Here is a 19,931-nt window from a genome sequence, read left to right on the forward strand (position 1 = left end):
CCATATACGTACGCGTGAGGCTGCTCACTGCGCAGCCGCATGCGTACGGGTATGGAGGGAGCCCCTGTGATGCGGACAATTGGCCGCGTCCTCCAGAAGTGACGGGACACGGTACCGCCGATACAGGAAGCGGAGGATGGCGGCGTGGAAGCAATCCAGGCTTATGGGGCTGGAAAAAAACCCAGGTATGTATAAAAGCTTTTTCTATTTATTTTTAATGTTCCTCTCTGGTTCAATTTAAGGTGTGTGCGTACACACCTTTGATGGATGTCCCCCGTCGGGGATTGGGCCCCGATCCCCTTAGGCCAGTGGTTCCCAACCTTTTCCGGGCCGGGGAACACTTTCTGACCATATTTTTCTCCGGGGAACGGCGGCGGGGGGGGCGGCGGCGCGGGTGTTTGCGCGACCTAGTGGACAGTGCCGTGCTATGGGGGGGGGGGGGCGGCTGCATAGCTAGCATAGTTGCCCCAGTATAGGGAGTTTAGTTGCCCCAGTATGGTTAGTATAGTTACCCCAGTATAGTGCCCCAGTATAGCTAGTATAGTCCCAGTATGGATAGGTAGTGCCCCAGTATAGCCAGTAAAGTGCCCAGTATAGCTAGTATAGTGCCCAGTATAGCTAGCATAGTGCCCAGTATAGCTAGCATAGTGCCCAGTATAGGTAGGTAGTGCCCCAGTATAGTGCCCAGTATAGCTAGTATAGTTGCCTCCAGTATAGCTAGTTTAGTTGCCCCCAGTGTAGGTAGTTTCGTTGCCCCCAGTATAGCTAGTTTCATTGCCCCCAGTATAGCTAGTTTAGTTGCCCCCAGTATAGCTAGTACAGTTCCCCCCAGTATAGATGCCCAGGAGGGGGGGAAGCAGCGCTAGAAGGAGGGGCAGTGAAGGCAGCGGTGGGGAGGGGGGAAATATCCCCCCCCCCTCACCTGGGACCCCTCCTTCTGCCTCTCTCCCCCTCCGTTTAGCGGTGGCAAGTGCGGCTCAGAGGCAGGGAGGCATACGGAGAATTACTCACCACTTCTGCGTTCCAAGCGCCGGCAACGTCATGTCGTCACACATCTCCGCCTTCAATACCGCCCACTGTGCTTCCGCTAATCAGGAAGAACAGTGGGCGGCATTGAAGGCGGAGATGTGTGACGACTTGACGTTGCCGGCGCTTGGAACGCGGAAGTGGTGAGTAATTCTCCGTATGCCTCCCCGCCGCCGAGCCGCACTTGCCACCGCTAAACGGAGGGGGAGAGAGGCAGAAGGAGGGGTCCCAGGTGAGGGAGGGGGGGGGATATTTCCCCCTTCCCCACCGCTGCCTCCACTGCCCCTCCTTCTAGCGCTACTTCCCCCCTCCTGCACCCTAAAGTAGGTACAGGTCTGGCGAGAGGCCAGACCTGTACGGCACACCGGGCAACATGCCGCGGCACCACTGGTTGGGAAACACTGCCTTAGGCGACATCGCTAGGCTGGGCTGCACAGAGCGATGTCAGCTGTGTAGCTAACAACACGTTCTGTAGCTATGCAGGGTGGAGGGACAAGGGAGCTGCGCATGCGTGATGTCACATGGCAGGTGGAGGAATGGCGTGTGCAAAAGAATCAGCCATTGCTGGGGTGAGTTAATCCACCATGTGGATCGCTTGCAGGTCGGTAGTCTCTGTGCACATGCCTAATTATTGGCTGAGGTGGACCTTATTGTACGCCTCAGCCTACTTTAAAGAGAGTCTGAAGTCTAAAAGAGTCTAAAAAATTCCTCTTTTTACTGGGCAGTCCTCTTCAGCAATAAGACCATAGCTGAGACGCCGCATTCTCACGGCAGAATGATCAATTAATACCGCCGAAATACCCGGGGCAAAATTCGGGGCTCCTTCCGGGTAGAGACAGAGCTTTGTGCAGTAGCTCTGCCTCTGCTCGCGTCAATTTCCGCCTCCTCCCACCCCTCTCAGTCTTCTTTCACTGAGAGGGATCGGGAGGAGGCGGAGATCGGCCTCAAAGCTCTGCCTCCCCCGGGCAGCAAAATGCACAACCGGGAACGTTTCGGGTATTAATTGATCGTTCTGCTGCGAGAATGCAGCTTTTCAGCTATGGTCTTATTGCTGAAGAGGACTGCCCGGTAAAAAGGTATTTTTTTAGGCTTCAGACTCTCTTTAATCAAGCGTGTGTACAAGGCTTTACAGGTCCACTTTAAAAATAAAAGTTGTTTCCATGTGCTCTCCTGAACCAGGATTATACACCTATCTTTAGTTTGCTTGTAATTTCCCACTCTTTCCATATCTTTACTTTCTCTGTTATCAGTTTTACAAGCAGTCTAGAATAGTAGCTGGCTAGTGGCTACCTGCACTGCCCCCTCCCGCCTAGTGTTATTTCAGAGAAACCTGGAGGCAGAAATTAACTGTTTAGAGTCATAAAAAGACTAGCAGTAATTTATCTCTGGACAATGTATCTTTTGTGTTTCATACAATACTGTCACTGTAATGACATATGTTAATTTCTGTTTTACATGAAAACGTTTACTAAAAAAGTAAAGTTTAAAAAAGAAAAGACTGTCATATGCACATACCGTATATTCCGGCGTATAAGACGACTTGGCGTATAAAACGACCCCCCAACTTTTCCAGTTAAAATATAGAGTTTGGGATATACTCACCGTATAAGACTACCCCTCTTCCAACGCACACCAAATTAAAATAAAAAAATCATGTACTGGTGCTGTGTATGAACAGATACTGCTGCTGTACTGTATGTGTTACCCAGTATATAACAGTATATAGTCAATTGACTTGTTGCATTGGTCAACTCTCCTTAAGTAGACTGGTCTGCTCTCCTTGTCTACCTGTTTATCAGAGCGGTATGGAAGAATAGATTGCGCTCCCTCAGCAGCGAGATTTGAGAGGCGGTAACAGGATAGGGAGTGTCACCCGGCATCAATGACGCCCGGCGTATAAGACGACCCCCAACTTTTCAGAAGATTTTCAAGGGTTAAAAAGTAGTCTTATACGCAGGAATATACAGTAATATAATTGTATTACATTTATTAACTCTTTTTGGAGCTTGCAGGGAACAAGATGGCAGCCCCCATGACACATAACCTACAACTCTGTCTCTAGCTGGTTAGGTATGACAGTTGTGTACATTAGCAAAATAATCTTTTTGAAATATGTAGAAAATAACTGATATGGGATCTAATGAAGGACACTTTAAGCCTGGTACACACCTTTAACTTTGATTGGCCAATCCCTCACCAATTTTACCTTTTCCATGTAGTATGAGAGTTAAAAGATATTAAATATTATGAGTAGATTGTGTAGGTAAACCCTCATACTACATATAGGTGGTAAAATTGGTCAGTGATTGGCCAATCATAATTGAAAGTGTGTACCAGGCTTTAGCTTAGGTTTGCTTTAAATTACATCTGCAGGTCTATTCTAGTAAGACAGGAATCAAAGTACAGGAACAACCATGAATCTACAAGGGCATATAAAAAAGAATTCTTACACCCCATGTGTTGTATAATAAAATATGATAGTTTATCTGTTTATTCTGAGGCTACTGTACATGATGCATCAACTTTCTGCAAAGATATAGCTAGTGCCTTGCAACTTGGCCAACACAGTCATAATTTCAATTGCCAAACCCAAAATACACCAGAATTATAGCAGCACAGAGAAGGGTGGCTGGTGTTGCAACTTGCTAGCCTGTGCAAGACGCACTCTGTAATTCATCAAATACAAACAGTAATAAATATTATATTACTACTATGCTGCAGTTTGAGATCTTATCAAATGGTGATAACACTTCACCCGTTCCTTCTTGTTTATAACATTCTGAAAAATAGATATGAAAAACCAGTGCAGCAATTACAGTGAGTGATAGAGCAATAATGGTATATTAATACAATTCTTGTGGCCCCCACTGCACTTAGTATGTGGCGATCTACAGATTTCTTATATTAAATGGATGGATATGAGTCATCTTATGAAGATAAATTGTCATCATTGCCATTTTTACAACACATCATGCCTTTCTCAGAAGCCCAAACTGTTCTGGCACACATGCACACTGACACAGCCTAGCGAAAGTAACCAGGGTGAATACCTATTGCTCCATGGTGCCTAATCTTCAGTAAATACAGTAATATTGTCCATGCTATGCCACTGCTGGTGTATGTGACCACAACAGCAATGATCAACACAAGTGAGTCACAAACGTACACAACAGCCCCACTGCTTTCCATGCTTCATCAACCTCACCTCTTGCAAAGGAGCTTTACAGAAAGATCTGCCCTACAGTAGCTAGGTGCCCCTTAACACTACAATTTTTTCATCAGATCTTTCGATGCGCTTTTAATGATTGAATTGTACAGAAAACTGCTCAGTGTGTGTCGAAAATCGATGTAAAACGATCCTATGCTCGATTGGAACAGAAAATATAATCAATCCAAATATTGGATTTTATGATTGAATTAGAAGAGAGAAAATGCCCTAATCAACCCGTTTATGGGAACAATCGATTATTTTTATTATTCGAGAATTACCTTCCTATTACTTTCTATCAAAAAATCGCATCGAAAGTTTGCATCTGATGAAACAATTGGAACTTCTAAAGAGTGATGTCTACTTAAACTTGCGTCCCACAAATCTCACAGATACTGATGAGAGCTCTCACTTCTGCACCTCTTATCAGAGGGAGGACAAGAAAGTGACGGCGACTCGCTCATTATCTTAGTGTAAGGAAGCACTCAATCTATAAAGACTAATGTAGTGCTTTCTGCTAATCAGAATATACTGCAGACGACAGTCTACCAATAACTGAGTACACATCTGTGCAAATACTAATAAAGCACAGTCAGCCAGAGAGTGTGTGTCTGTAAAGCACACAGAGAAGACTTACTATGTATGCGCTGCTCATCTGCCTCCTCCACTTCTCGCACGTCCTGTGCTCTTGTCCCAAAGAGCGATGGAGCTGCAGCCAAGAGCAGACAGAGTGCTAGGCACGCCGCTCCTCACCCCTCCCGCTGCTCTCCCCTCTCCACGGCTCAGTACAGCGAGCACAGGGGACAGCGCTCACTCCCTCAGCCCCGCCCCTGTACAGTAAGGATGTGGGTGAGTCAGCGCTGAGAGTGCACTGCAGGGTGCCAGGTAGGGTGCGCTTCCATCGTGCTGCACACCTGACGCCAGCACTGACTGAGCTCTGCTCGCTTTGCTGATCAACTTCTTTACACGCTGTAATTTCTGTCCATGGTAACGCTAGAGAGATCGGGAGACACGGCAAGCGGAAGGAAATGCCATATGTAACCTTCTCGCTTTCTTTATGGCTAATATTGCAAGTTGTTACTTTTTCTATTCACTTTATCGTCATTTTTGTATAATAATGTGACTGGAACTAAGGAAGAGTAAAAACAAAACAGATGACCGTGACAAAAAAAGAAATATGGTTCAGAACTCGGCTATTACCAGCATAGCCGGCCTTTGATATGAGCGACCGTTCCGCTCAGGGCGCCAGCTGCCAAGGGGGCGCATATAGCTGGTTGCCTATACTGAGGGCACCTACACCTGATTTACTATACTGAGGGCACCTATAGCTGGCTACCTTTACTGAGGGCACCAACACCTGGCTACCTATGCTGGAGGCACCTATGCCTGGCTACCTATGGGGGGATGAAGACCTTCAACTGACTTCCTATACTGGGGGCACCTATGCTTGGCAACCTATATTGAGGGCACCTACACATGAGATCCTATACTGGGGGCACCTATACCTGGCTACCTACCTATAGTGAGTCTGAGGGTGTTTTTTTTTTTTGGGGGGGGGGGGGGGGCGCACTGCGGCTATAACGTGTGGTGCAAATTGTCAGTGCTGTGCTATCATTCTAAATGGGGGGGGAGGCGGCTCACTGTCCCACTGATTGTTTTTATTAATATTCCTGAAAGGTTCTAGCCTTCATTTTTAAGTGTATTCAGGATCATGCACTCCATCCATTCGTGGTTATTAATAGTATTTTTTCTATTATACATACATGACGTGTCACAGAGATCTGAGCATTTGGCGTGATGTGTCACAACGTCAAAAAGGTTGGGAACCACTGTTCTAGGAGATATCTCAGGAGAAAAGGGGAATTGCATATGGGTCTGTGTGTGTGTATACGTGCGTGAGTGTGTGTATATGCACGTGGGAAGAGGATGAAGGGGGGGGGGCTCAAAAATAAGGTTTCGCTCAGGCGGCTGTGAAACCTAAGGCCGGCCCTGATTACCAGCTTACAGTTAAGACTACAACATACTGGTGCTTGAGGTTTCTGCTTCCACAGTTTTAAGAAGTTCGACCCATTATTGTTTTCAGGGTCGGACTGGGACACTAAGGGCCCAAAGAAAAGTTTCAGCCTTGGGCTTAGGTAGCCAGGTCTATACGTGTCCCCAGTTTAGTTAGCCAGGTCTACAGGTGTCTCCTGGAAGTGGGAGCAGCGGGCACAGAGTGGCAGGGAGGGGGGCGTCCTCCCCCTCCTCACCTGAGGCCAAACCAAACCACACCCCCCCTCCAGACCAAAATGTTGCAGCGAACGGGAAAAGATAGGAGGGGGCACAGCGCAGGAAGGATGCGTATCGATGGGCATAGAGTGGTGGGGAGGGGCACAGCCTTCCCCACCCCCTCACCTGGGGCTCCTCCTTCCACACTCCCCCCTCCAGAATGTATCGCAGGTGCAGCGGCAGCGAGCGGGGAACAACTTACTACTTTCCGGTTACAGTTCTGCATGCTGCTGCTCTGGTCTGGTCTTCTCTGACTGTTGTCCAATCACGCTCTCACTGTACAGAAAGTAGTAAGTTGTTCCCCGCTCGCTGCCGCTGGACCTGCAATACATTCTGGAGGGAGGAGTGTGGAAGGCTCCCCACCGCTCTATGCCCGCCGCTCTATGCCCACCGCTGCCCCTCCTTCCTGTGCTGTGCCCCCTCCTGTTCCCGGCCATAGTGCTCAGGGCCCCCGGGGCCACTGACGTCAGGCGATGTCACTTTAAAAAAAAAGGCCCACCGGGGAAAATCCAGAGCCTCCGCCGGTCCTGTCCAACACTGATTGTTTTTAGCAAGGAGGAACGGTGGGCAAATTAGTATTGCACCTCCAACTTGCATGCATAGAAAAGGGCACCTGGGAAAGCCGCTAGTAGTATATCTGTAAAATTACACACATTCTAGTGTCGGGCAGTGGCTAATTCCAACAGTAATATATTGGTAATTTTACAGATGTTTTACCATACCTCCCAACTTTTTGAGATGAGAAAGAGGGACACGCCCCTGCCACACCTCTAATCATGCCCCTGACACACCCCTAGCCATGCATACCACTAAAAATTCATAAGCAAAAGATGTAATTTTAGAATTCAAACTGGTCCTCTCTATCATCACTAGTTTTTCTTCAGATCAACATTTGAAATTAAGAAATATCAATTTAAAGGATAGGAATAAAATTTATAGCCAATTAAACACATTTTTCAGTAGGAAAATCCATATATTTACATAAATATGTACATCAGTCTTGAAAGAGGGAAAGTGGCGGCAGCGAACCACGACATGTTATGTCTGAGCACGGCTTCAGCCATGCTCAGATGTGATTCCATTGGGGGTCCGACAGGCGGTGAATTCACCACTTCCAGCTGCAAGTATGAAAGAGCCCTTAAGGTAGTGTTCCCCAACCCTGTCCTCAAGGCCCACCAACAGTGCATGGGCTTGACTCACTAAGACAAGTAGCATGCCTTATCAAAGTTAGCACACCTTATCAGAGTAGCATAGCGAGCGCTACATACCCGCAGGGGCTCAGGGCAGGACGAGTGGAGCTCTCGTCATTGCCAATTAGCAGGCATAAGTTCGCTATGCTACTCTGATAAGGCATGTTAACTTTAATAAGGCATGGTAACTTTGATAAGGCATGCTATTTGTCTCAAGCCCCTTGTTTTGTGGAAATACACAGAGGTAGTAAATCAGCTCTGATGAGACACTAATTACCTCACCTGTGCATGTTTGTGGTTTCCTGCAAAACATGCACTGTTGGTGGGCCTTGAGGACAGGGTTGGGGAGCTCTGCCTTGAGGCCGGGTGAACTGCACACATAGCAAAAATGCTAGTGTTTCGTAAAATGCTGCATTTTATGCAACAATGTTAGTCATTGGGATGCAGAAAAAAAGAGACCTGCGATTTACAGTATGCGTTTCAAGAATGCTGGTTTTGTTGCATATTTTGCAGGATCGCCGCCAAAATGCACATAATGAAAGTCATTGGAAACGCAATGGATTGCGTTTTGTATGCATTTTTTCTATGTGCTTTAAAAAAAACAAAAAAAAAAAGGATTTGTGAATTATTTCTGCTTCCTGTTGTCTTCCTAGTGATTTGCATAAATGTAAATATAAAAATGCATACAAAACGCATATGCGAACTGCAAACGCATTAAAACGCATGCAAAACACATGAAAAACGCATTTGCGTTAAAAAATGCAAACACACAAAAAACGCAAAAAAACACTGCACATAACATTAAAATAAAACATGACATACAATGCAGCCTTTTACGCTATGTCATATGTGAACCCAGCCTGGATGCATCAGGCGAAAATTCTAAGTGCATTTTTACTTACCTCGGGCTTCTTCCAGCCCCTAAAAGCCTCTGTGTACCTTGTCGCAGTTCCGCTCTCACCCGGTATTCCCCTGTATCTGCGCAGAACACTCCTGGTCAAAGGAGAGCAACCACCAGTGGCGCACAGGTGCTTTCATGCATGAGTAGAAGCCTCCCAGCTGTACAGAGGAGACAGTAAAACACCGGGTGAGAGTGGAACTGTGGCGAGGGACACAGAGACTTCTAGGGGCTGGAAGATTTTTCGCCACATGGATTGATGTCGCCCAATGGAGATCAAGATTTGATCTCTCAGGTGGCTGTAATGGTGTGGAGGGGTTGTTGACGGAGCAGCGCAGATGTGACTTCACCTGGTTGGGGGGATTAGTGGGGTTATATAGCTATTTAGCAAAGAAAGGTCATAAGGCCACCATAATTATACCAATATGCAAAAATGAGTTTATTACAATAAGATACACTACAATACAAAGCACAATCCCTTAACCACTTGAGGACCTAGGGCTTTCTACCCCTTAAGGACCGGCCACTTTTTTTCCATTCAGACCACTGCAGCTTTCACGGTTTATTGCTCGCTCATACAACCTACCACCTAAATGAATTTTGGCTCCTTTTCTTCTCACTAATAAAGCTTTCTTTTGGTGCTATTTGATTGCTCCTGCGATTTTTACTTTTTATTATATTCAGCAAAAAAGACATGAATTTTGGCAAAAAAATGATTTTTTAGCTTTCTGTGCTGACAGTTTTCAAATAAAGTAAAATTTCTGTTTTATTTTTTGTCAAAAGTTAGCGGAAAATTGATTTTTATTGTTTTTTTCACAAAGTGTCATTTTCCACTAACTTTTGACAAAAAATAAAATCTTCTATGAACTCGCTATGCTACTAACGGAATACCTTGGGGTGTCTTCTTTCTAAAATGGGGTCATTTGTGGGGTTCCTATACTGCCCTGGCATTTTAGGGGCCCTAAACCGTGAGGAGTAGTCTGGAAATCAAATTCCGCAAAATGACCTGTGAAAGCCTAAAGGTGCTCATTGGACTTTGGGCCCTTTAGCGCAGTTAGGGTGCAAAAAAGTGCCACACATGTGGTATCGCCGTACTCGGGAGAAGTAGTACAATGTGTTTTGGGGTGTATTTTTACACATACCCATGCTGGGTGGGAGAAATACCTCTGTAAATGACAATCTTTTGATTTTTTTACACACAATTGTCCATTTACAGAGATATTTCTCCCACCCAGCATGGGTATGTGTAAAAATTCACCCCAAAACACATTGTACTACTTCTCCCGAGTACGGTGATACCACATGTGTGGCACTTTTTTGCACCCTAACTGCGCTAAAGGGCCCAAAGTCCAATGAGCACCTTTAGGCTTTCACAGGTCATTTTGCGGAATTTGATTTCCAGACTACTCCTCACGGTTTAGGGCCCCTAAAATGCCAGGGCAGTATAGGAACCCCACAAATGACCCCATTTTAGAAAGAAGACACCCCAAGGTATTCCGTTAGTAGCATAGCGAGTTCATAGAAGATTTTATTTTTTGTCAAAAGTTAGCGGAAAATTGATTTTTATTGTTTTTTTCACAAAGTGTCATTTTCCACTAACTTTTGACAAAAAATAAAATCTTCTATGAACTATGGACATACCCATGCTGGGCGGGAGAAATAACTCTGTAAATGGACAATTGTGTGTAAAAAAATCAAAAGATTGTCATTTACAGAGGTATTTCTCCCACCCAGCATGGGTATGTGTAAAAATACACCCCAAAACACATTGTACTACTTCTCCCGAGTACGGCGATACCACATGTGTGGCACTTTTTTGCACCCTAACTGCTCTAAGGGGCCCAGAGTCCAATGAGTACCTTTAGGCTTTACAGGGGTGCTCACAATTTAGCACCCCGCCCACTTGCCAGGACAGTTAACAAACCCCACAAATGACCCCATTTTGGAAAGAATACACAACAAGGTATTCCATGAGGGTAATGGTGAGGTCATTGAAAATTTTATTTTTTGTCACAAGTAAACGGAAAATGACACTTTGTTAAAAAAAAAAATAAAAAAAAAATTCTGCTAACTTGTGACAAAAACTAAAATCTTTTATGAACTCACCGTGCACCTCACATAATACTTTAGGGTGTCCTCTTTCCAAAATGGGGTCATTTGTGGAGTCTGTCCTGGCATTTTAGGGTCTCTGCAATCATTACATGTATGGCCAGTATTAGGAGTTTCTGCTATACTCCTTATATTGGGTATACAAGTAATGCACTCTGGGCTGAAAGGAAAAATGAACGGCAAACATACCTTGCTCCACATCAATGGCAGTGATAACCTCAGGAGAGAGACACCCCGTGCCACCCTGCACTCAGGGTGAGCCACCAACTTATGTGACTGGGCCTCAGAACTTTAGTATACAGCATTATGCCTGTAGGATACAGCAATATGCCTGCCAATAGAGATGACTCTGTGTGGCATTAAAGCATCATCATAGGCCCAAATCACATATAAACCGGGGGTGTCCACACTCAAGGGAAATTCAAACATGCCGTCTTATATCGCCAACCCAGGACAGATCAGCAATATCAAGCATGGAAACCGATCCTTCTTCCCACTTTTATGCTTACCCATTTTTTTGGTTTTCAAGCTCACCTCTCCTCCACCTGGGACATTGTGCGAAAGACCAGCGAGTGTGTGCCTACTCCTGTGTCTGGAGTTCCCTAGGTTCTAATAGTGTACCTGCTCGTGGTACCTCTCAAAGCACTCCCCTATGCATAGGCCAGGCTGGTCAGGACAGCGGGGACAATAAAAACTGGTGTCATTCCTTCTTCCAGTCCTGCTGCAGACACGACAACGTTTTCTTCGGATGCGTTGACCTGGGGCACACGGAATCTGATAGGCGTAATGCCTACCATGCAGTCGGCTAGTTGCATCTGGGGGGGGGGGGGGGGGGGGGGGGGCCTGGCACCTCCTGGATACAGGATGTCCAGAATGATCTGTTCCTGAAATTGGAGGAAAGATCCAGTTCTCCCAGCCTTACTGTAGAGAACAAAGCTGTTGTAAACTGCCAATTGAATCAGATAAAAAGACACTTTCTTATACCAGCGTCTTGTTTTCAGGGTAACTAAATAGGGCGCTTACCTCTGGTCATTGAAGTCCACCCCTCCCATGTTGACATTATATTCGTGGACGACAAGGGGCTTTTCAATGACCTTAGTTGCCCGTTGAATTTGGACTGTCGTTTCTGTGTGAATGGTGGACAGAAAGTAAACGTCCCTCTTGTCCCTCCATTTCACCGCGAGCAGGTCTTCAGTACGCAAGGCGGCCCTCTGCCCCCGTTGAAGTCTGGTGTTAATGAGCCGTTGGGGGAAGCCCTGGCGACTAGGCCGCGCAGTGCCACAGCATCGGATTCCTTCTAACTTTAAGTGCTGAAAGAGGGCCACACTTGTGTAATAATTGTCCACAAAAAGATGGTACCCCTTCCGGAACAAGGGTGACACCAAGTCCCACACAACCTTTCCACTGCTCCCCAGGTAGTCAGGGCATCCGACCGGCTCCAATTTTGAGTCTTTTCCCTCATAGACCCTAAAACGACATGTATAGCCTGTGGCCCTTTCACAGAGCTTATACAGTTTCACCCCATACCGGGCGCGCTTGCTTGGGATGTACTGTTTGATGCCAAGGCGCCCGGTAAAGCGTAAGAGGGACTCGTCTACGCAGATGTTCTGTTCAGGGATATAAGCATCTGCAAATGTTGAGGACAGGTGGTCTATGAGGGGCCGAATTTTGTGGAGCCGGTCATAAGCAGGGTCTCCCCTTTCATGACAGGTTTCGTCGTCGTTGAAGTGCAGGAAGCGCAGGATGGACTCAAATCGTGTCCTGGACATGGCAGCAGGGTACAAGGGAACATGATGTACTGGGTTCGTAGACCAATACGACCGCAATACATTTTGTTTCATTAGTCCCAAGTGAAGGATAAGGGCCAAAAAGATTTTAATGTCGGAAACTTGGACTGGTTTCCACCCGAAAGGCTGGGCATACATGCTCTCCGGGTGCTCGGTGATGAATTGTGTGGCTTTACGGTTGGTCTCAACCACAATTAAGTCCAAGAGAACCTGGGTGATGAACAGCTGCAAAAATTCTAGGGCCGTTCCTAGATGAGCTGTCGCCACCTGGACTCCAGACTGGGCGGTGAAAGGGGGCACTACGGGTGCGGCGGAATCAGGGGATTGCCAATCTGGTTGTGCCAGCACCTCTGGGAGTCTATGGGTACTACGGGCCCGTCTTCTTCTTGGTGGCTGCGACGGGGGTACAACTGCACTTGCCACCGTACCAGTTTCAACTTCCATGCTGACGCTCACCACTTCGCCAGGGTCTACGGAAGCACTGGCACTAAGTCCAGGAGATGCTGCGCTGCTGGTGCCTGCCTCACCAAGAAAACTATCAACAGCGCTAGCACCACCCTGCTGCCCTTGAGGCGGATCCTGCGCCACCTGCGGTCTAACGACTTGGGGTCTGGTACGCCTGGCTCTAGCCGGGACCATAGCCTCGTCATCACTATCGGTCAGGGAACCACTGCTTTCTACAGGTTCAAATTCGGACCCGGAAGATTCGACGGATGATTCTTCCCAAAAGAACTCATCCGACTGGTCCATGTACCTGTATACCTCGTCATCGGAAAGCCCCCTTCTTGCCATTTTGGATTGCTAAATTTATGGGGTTTTCCTCCGAGACTACCCAGAAAAAAAGAGCACCTACCTAGCAAAAAGGGAGTATTTGAGAGGTATTGGGGTTGGTGGGAAGTGGGGTCTCAGAGGCAATCAAACAATCACGGGACAATCAAATACAATTACAGCACAATCGACTCCAATCACAGCACAATCAAATCTGATGCACTCGGAAGGTAATGGGGGGAGGGTGGGATTGGGTGTGGCGGGAAGTGGGGTCTCAGGCAATCAAACAATCACGGGGCAATCGAAGCCGATCACGGGACAATCAAATACAATTACAGCACAATCAAATCCAATCACAGCCCAATCAAATCTGATGCACTCGGAAGGTGATGGGGGGAGGGTGGGATTGGGTGTGGCGGGAAGTGGGGTCTCAGGCAATCAAACAATCACGGGGCAATCGAAGCCGTTCACGGGACAATCAAATACAATTACAGCACAATCGAATCCAATCACAGCCCAATCAAATCTGATGCACTCGGAAGGTGATGGGGGGAGGGTGGGATTGGGTGTGGCGGGAAGTGGGGTCTCAGGCAATCAAACAATCACAGGGCAATCGAAGTCGATCACGGGACAATCAAATACAATTACAGAACAATCGACTCCAATCACAGCACAAGCAAATCTGATGCACTCGGAAGGTGGTGGTTGGAGGTGGTGGGGGGGAGGGTGGGGTTGGGTGTGGTGGGAAGTGGGGTCTCAGGCAATCAAACAATCACGGGACAATCGAAGCAGATCACGGGACAATCAAATACAATCGCAGCACAATCAAATACAAGCGCAGCACAATCGAATACAAGCGCAGCACAGTCAAATACAATGCACTTGGACGGTGATTTGGGGGGGGGGGGTCTGAGGGCGATTTGAGGGGGTGGGGGGTTGATCAGGAGCCTGCACGGGGCAGACTGAGTCCTGATCTGATGGGAGGCAGACACAGGGGGTTACTGATCAAAGATCAGTTAGTGATTGCTGGGGAGGACAAATGTAAACAAAGAGCAGGGGATGTAATCAGAAGGGGGGTATGAGGACAATCGAGGGCCTGGGCAGGTGATCGGTTACCCCCGCGGGGCAGTTAGGGTCTGCTCTGATGGGTGGGGGTGCCGAGGGGTGATGGACAGGTGATAGACAGGTGATCAGAGGGGGATCAGAGGGGGATCAGAGGGTAAGGTAGCTGTATACAGATGTATACAGTATACAGGGGGGTAGTCTGGGATGGGGTCTGGGGGTGATCTAAAGGTAGGGGGGGGATCAGGGGTGACTAGGAGGCAGTTAGGGACCTAAACTAAGGGGCAGCGTCGCTAGTTAGTGGCAGGTGGGGGGGGGTGGGGGTTTTGTAGGGGTGCAAGGGTGCTAGGCAGGGGTCTGCTGGGGTGATCAGGGGGGGTATGAGGCCTGGGGTGAGTGATCAGGGACGCTGAGGGCAAAAAAAGCACTGTGTATTGAATACTCACAAGTGGTTCCTCCTCGCTGGTGGTCTCTGCAACAATGAGACCACGAGGCGAGGAGGAAGCACGATTAAGGCACTTTGTTTACCTAACAAACTGCCTTATACTTTTTTTTGGCTGATCATGCGGATTCCTCCGCTCGCCGGCGCTGCTAAGTGGCCGGCGAGCAGAGGCAAAGTGCCGGGCTTCCGACTCCCGGAACATACAAGGACCGCCGCATTTTGTCAATACGGCGGTCCTTGCGGCGTCAGCTTTCTGGCCGCCATTTGTCTATACGGCGGTCGGGAAGCAGTTAAATAGTCCCTCGAATAGTCTCAAAAACCCTCCCCATATTTAAAACCAAACCATGCGGAGCCTGTATCATGCATGAGTGGTCCACAACCTGTGCCTTAAATACAGATCAACCATCATGAGTTTAAGCCTAAAGACTAAATGTTCACCTCACAATCGCCCGCGCACACATTCACCTTCCAACCTGCCACCATGTCCCAATGTATAACGGGGGCCCCCTCTGGTGGAGAATATAATGTCCAATTCTCAATTGATAAGTTCCGCTATAAGGAATCAAATCTCCGGATATCTTATCACCTCACAACCTTGGGTGTAATGCCTTTAGAAAGTGTGGATGGGTCTCACCCGTGCACTGGTTCCTTTTCCGTATATTCAGTACCGCTTGTTCCGTTCAGTGTATTGAGGCCATGTACATGGTAGCTCCAGTATCCGCACAGATCACCGGATTGGATGACTCCATTGCGTGTATAAACAACACGCGGACCACGCCAGCCACGCTGGTACTGGATACAGGATGGAGGCGGCCGCCAGAAGTGATGTCACTAGTATGCAACCACTCAGCCAGACAAAGCTCCGCCCACCGACGCGTTTCACGCCCACATTGGGCGTTTCATCAGGGTGTCGGGTGAATGCACATGACATGCAGGCAGAGCTATAAGATCATCGGAGGCTGTAGGAAGAGCTGACAAGAGGGATTCCAGCTGGGATGAGGAGAGTTAAACACATGTCGCTGACCTAATAGTGGCAGCGGCAGCTTCACAGGGCAGAGAGGGATGATCAATCATCCCATCGGAGGCTGCAAGATAAACTTCTTCTGCCTCCTGCACATGTCCCACCTTGATGACAGTGAGGACTGCTGTTTTTTTCCCCCTTAGCAAACCATGATGTCACTACCCAGAAGGCAGTGCGCACAAGCTTAATGAATATACAGCCGCGGAGCAGCCTCATGAGGGGGCGTGGCTTCCTACTTAAAGGTGTAATTCCAGCAAAATGCTGGATTTCTAGCAGAAAATACTGGGTTTTCATCTATAAATTGGGTATAGGCTACCTGCTGGCAATAAATTATTTTGAGCTTACAGTTCCTCTTTAAGAAATAATTGAGTATTGCTGATGTAGTGAGTAGAGTTGGTGCTATTGCAATTGCAACAAACACTTCCTTCTACAGTTGTGTGCATGACTGCGTCTGCACAAGTGCTAATTTACTAACAAAAAACAACAAAGTAAAGGATTGACTCTTGGGCGCATGTGAAAAACTACAAAAATAATAATATTGAATGATATTAGATCATCATAATTTTATGCAAAAATACATATATCACACATTCCAATCACATATAAATCTAATCTATTCTAAAATTAGCCTACTGACATCACTATAGAGGTATGGGGCTGCAGTCCCCAAGTCTACTAGATCTTCAATGGGGTAATCAGTCTTGACTATGGTCCTGAAGTTGGTTCCATGACTGAAAAGATGGAAATGAATATTAGTGTAAAATCCTTACTGCACAGCTTGCAACAAGTAATCCAACAGTTCATACATAGAAAGATCCCAATCGCAGATCGCTGTAGAACAACCAATTGATACTGATCACACAAAGCTCGTGCGGCCCCCAGCTAAGTCCACAACAATCCTCATTCGCAGAATCTTGTGTGGTTAAGCAATATCATGCCAGGTAAATGTTAGTATACAAGTTCATTCATAGCATGTGATGTAACACTTCATAGCAGGGAAGGCATATGCAGCATATTAGGTTGAGAGCGTTGTAAAACAGCAAGCAAAAAACAAAAGTAACAAGCAGGGCATGTATGTGCGTTGCTAGTTACCCATTCATGGATTGGTTAGTTGCTCTAGTTGCCACTGATCGATCAGGGTTCCAAGATGTTGGTCAAGACTGTGCCTATAGATAAATCAACAACAAGATACCCTTTAGAGAATTTGCAGTTCTAAAATTTAACTTTTAATCATCAATCTAAAATCACGTATTCATATATTTCCTCTAAAACCTATGAGGTAGGTGTATATTAGTGATCAACATATGACCTCAAGGTCCATATAACAGTTGGTCCCACCTATTCCTCACTGGAGATTGCTAAAGTGCTATTTACAAAGCCCCCCACCACCAATCCAACATGTTTCAACCCCTTCTAGTGGGGCCGTCGTCAGGGACAAAAAGGTGCTAAGTGCTAAAGTATAAAGTGCATAAAGACATCACATTGCAATCATTATGTAAAGAAAATAAAGAGTGAGAGCTGTGCTCCCACGCTCAGTCAAGCATCAACTGAGATGTGGTCCCTCTCAGCCTTATATACTGGTCAGAGGGGTGGGGCAGTATGCTTTTGTATCCACCCTCTGAAAAACCTGTTTCTATTGGCTGTAGCGGTCATTAGACAGTCATTCTGCCAATCTCATTGGCTATCCTATGCGCCTCAATGATATGAAAAAACGCTATTTCTAAATATATTTATGTCCACAAAATCATACAGCATGGTGGGGGTAGTAATACCAGCCACATGTCTTACCCTTAGACGTCCCTTTATAAAACCGGCTAATATCGGCAAACGCCGCTTTTTTGTTCCATAGAGAAGCATTGGACGCCTCTCATTGGCCCAATATCTCCAGGCAACCTCCCACTCTGCGGACGTCATCCAGTTCATGTGGCTCCACGACAGGGTGCTCTCAGACAGCTCCTATTGGAGTATTTCCCCTGTCTCTCCGCCCCTTCACCAATCAGCGCTCACTCCACTCGTAACAGCGCTGTATTTTGTAAACAAACATACGGTCAAACCGTCAGACTTTACAATCAATAAGATCATAAAGATTGTTTTCGTTAGACGCATAGTGCTTCATTAATCTGCATCATAAAATGCTTTTATCATTAGTGCTTTCTTACAATACATCTGTCATTTATTGTCAGGTACAAGAACAATTGTGGAACTGTGATCTTTAGTCTTTTACATATTTGTAATCTTTTGGAATGAATTCAAAAGAATATAGAATTAGGTAAGTATTTGATCTTAAATTTTTATATAACAGGAACCCCATGATGGCTCTCGGGTATTCGTTTATATTTATATTTCCTCCACCATTCATGAATCATGAAGTACACTGCATATTTTTTATTTTATTACTCCTGTATATATTTTATTTTAGTCATTATGGGATAAGGTGAGTATCTGTTCTCTAATATATTTCGCTACAATACCATATTAGGTCGGCGATTATTCCTTTATAAATCTCCCATCGCAGAGGTACAACATATACTGTACAAACCACTATATGCAATACAGTGTTGATAGAGTCAGGTAAGTATCAACCCCTGAATTCCCATTAATCATAAGGTTCCTATATTTAATAGTGATCATTCTTTAATTCATCCCCCATCATATAAAAAGTAATGAGGCATACTTTATATTCTTATTTACCATACCCCATCCATTCATATTCATATGTTATAAAGGGTCAATGGGCTATCTCAGAGGATCATGTTATCAACCATTCTACATTATAATATAAGACATGACTGCAATTATTTCCTAGATATACCTCAAACCCATATTTTATTGTCAATCAGTTGTCCCATTAATAACTTTTTGTATTGTGTCATGAGTGGGGGTATATTGTCTTGTCAGTGGATGAGTGGGGGTATATATAATATTTACGCCTCTTCTGAAATCTTACCAAACATTTCTGACATGAAATCATACATCCCTATAATCTAAATATTTGCTGATAAATATCATCAGATAAAGGGGGTATATGTAAATCCTTCATTTAATCCTTTTGGATTCAGAGTTCCAAGACGGTATATCCATTTAGCTTCTAGCTGCCGAAGCTTCTGGTCTAGATTTCCCCCTCTTGGTCCCATCTTCCATTGTTGGATTACAAAGTATTTTAAACATGAGGTATCCCCTCCATGTTTCTCTCTGAAATGACGGGCTACTGGGGTGTCTCTAGGACTCTTGATATTACCAATGTGTTCCAAGATTCTCTGCTTAACCTGACGAGTGGTCTCACCTATGTACATCAAAGGGCATGGGCATACCATTGCATATACTACTCCCTCTGTTTCGCAATTAAAAAAGTCCAGAATCTCAAAGTCCCTCCCATCTTTTGGGGCAGAGAACCTTTTGCAATTATTGACATTTACACAGGCTTTGCATTTTCCACATTTGAACATGCCTTTTAAGGGTGTATTTAACCACGTCTTTTTTACTGGTTTATTGGAAATTGGCAAGTATGAGTGTACTAGCTCGTCACCAATATTTCTACCACGTCTGTATGTAAATCTGGGATTATTTGGTAGTATCTAATTTAATTGGGAATCCAATTTCAGGATAGACCAATGTTTTTTAACTATCCTTCTAATATCTTCAGATTGTGTGGAGAAAGTATTTACAATACGCATTGTTGCCTCTTTTTGTTCTTGATCCCTTTTTTTAGGGGTCATTAGCTCTTTCCTAGCAGTCTGTTTAGCCTTTTCCTCTGCCTCAAGGACAATGTTCTCCGGGTAACCTCGTTCCATAAATCTCCTGTGTAAATTAATGCATTCAGATTCAAAGTCCTCAGGATTCGAACAATTTCGTCTTGCACGTAAAAATTGACCCCTAGGGATTCCTTTTTTAAGGGGGACTGGGTGGTGACTTTTCCATGCTAACAGGGAGTTCATAGCAGTAGCCTTGCGATAAATCTTGGTTTCCAATCTTCCCTCCTCTGTTCTTGTAATCTGTACATCCAAGAAACTCAGAGAGGTGCGATCAATTTCATATGTGAAAAGCATTCCTATGTCATTTTTATTCAGAGCCTCCACAAACTCCACAAACATACCCCTGGGGCCGTCCCACAGTATGAATACGTCATCTATGAAACGGCCCCAGAATAGAACA

At 45.8% G+C, this 19,931-nt stretch overlaps 1 protein-coding gene across 7 annotated transcripts in view; it reads right to left on the reverse strand.

Annotated features, from left to right (window-relative positions):
- Window positions 1-19,931, reverse strand: part of KCNG2 (potassium voltage-gated channel modifier subfamily G member 2) — a 440,844-nt gene that overhangs the window by 265,643 nt on the left and 155,270 nt on the right. The window contains exon 1 of one of the 7 annotated variants that reach the window (XM_068234662.1): window positions 4,872-4,990. The exons of the other annotated variants lie outside the window; for them this stretch is intronic. The gene's annotated coding sequence lies outside the window, so the exon portion shown is untranslated. Of the gene's footprint in view, window positions 1-4,871; window positions 4,991-19,931 lie in introns of those variants that run through there. 7 annotated transcript variants of the gene reach the window in all.

The sequence above is a fragment of the Hyperolius riggenbachi genome, chromosome 5 (genome assembly GCF_040937935.1).
Source record: "Hyperolius riggenbachi isolate aHypRig1 chromosome 5, aHypRig1.pri, whole genome shotgun sequence".
NCBI lineage: Eukaryota > Metazoa > Chordata > Amphibia > Anura > Hyperoliidae > Hyperolius > Hyperolius riggenbachi.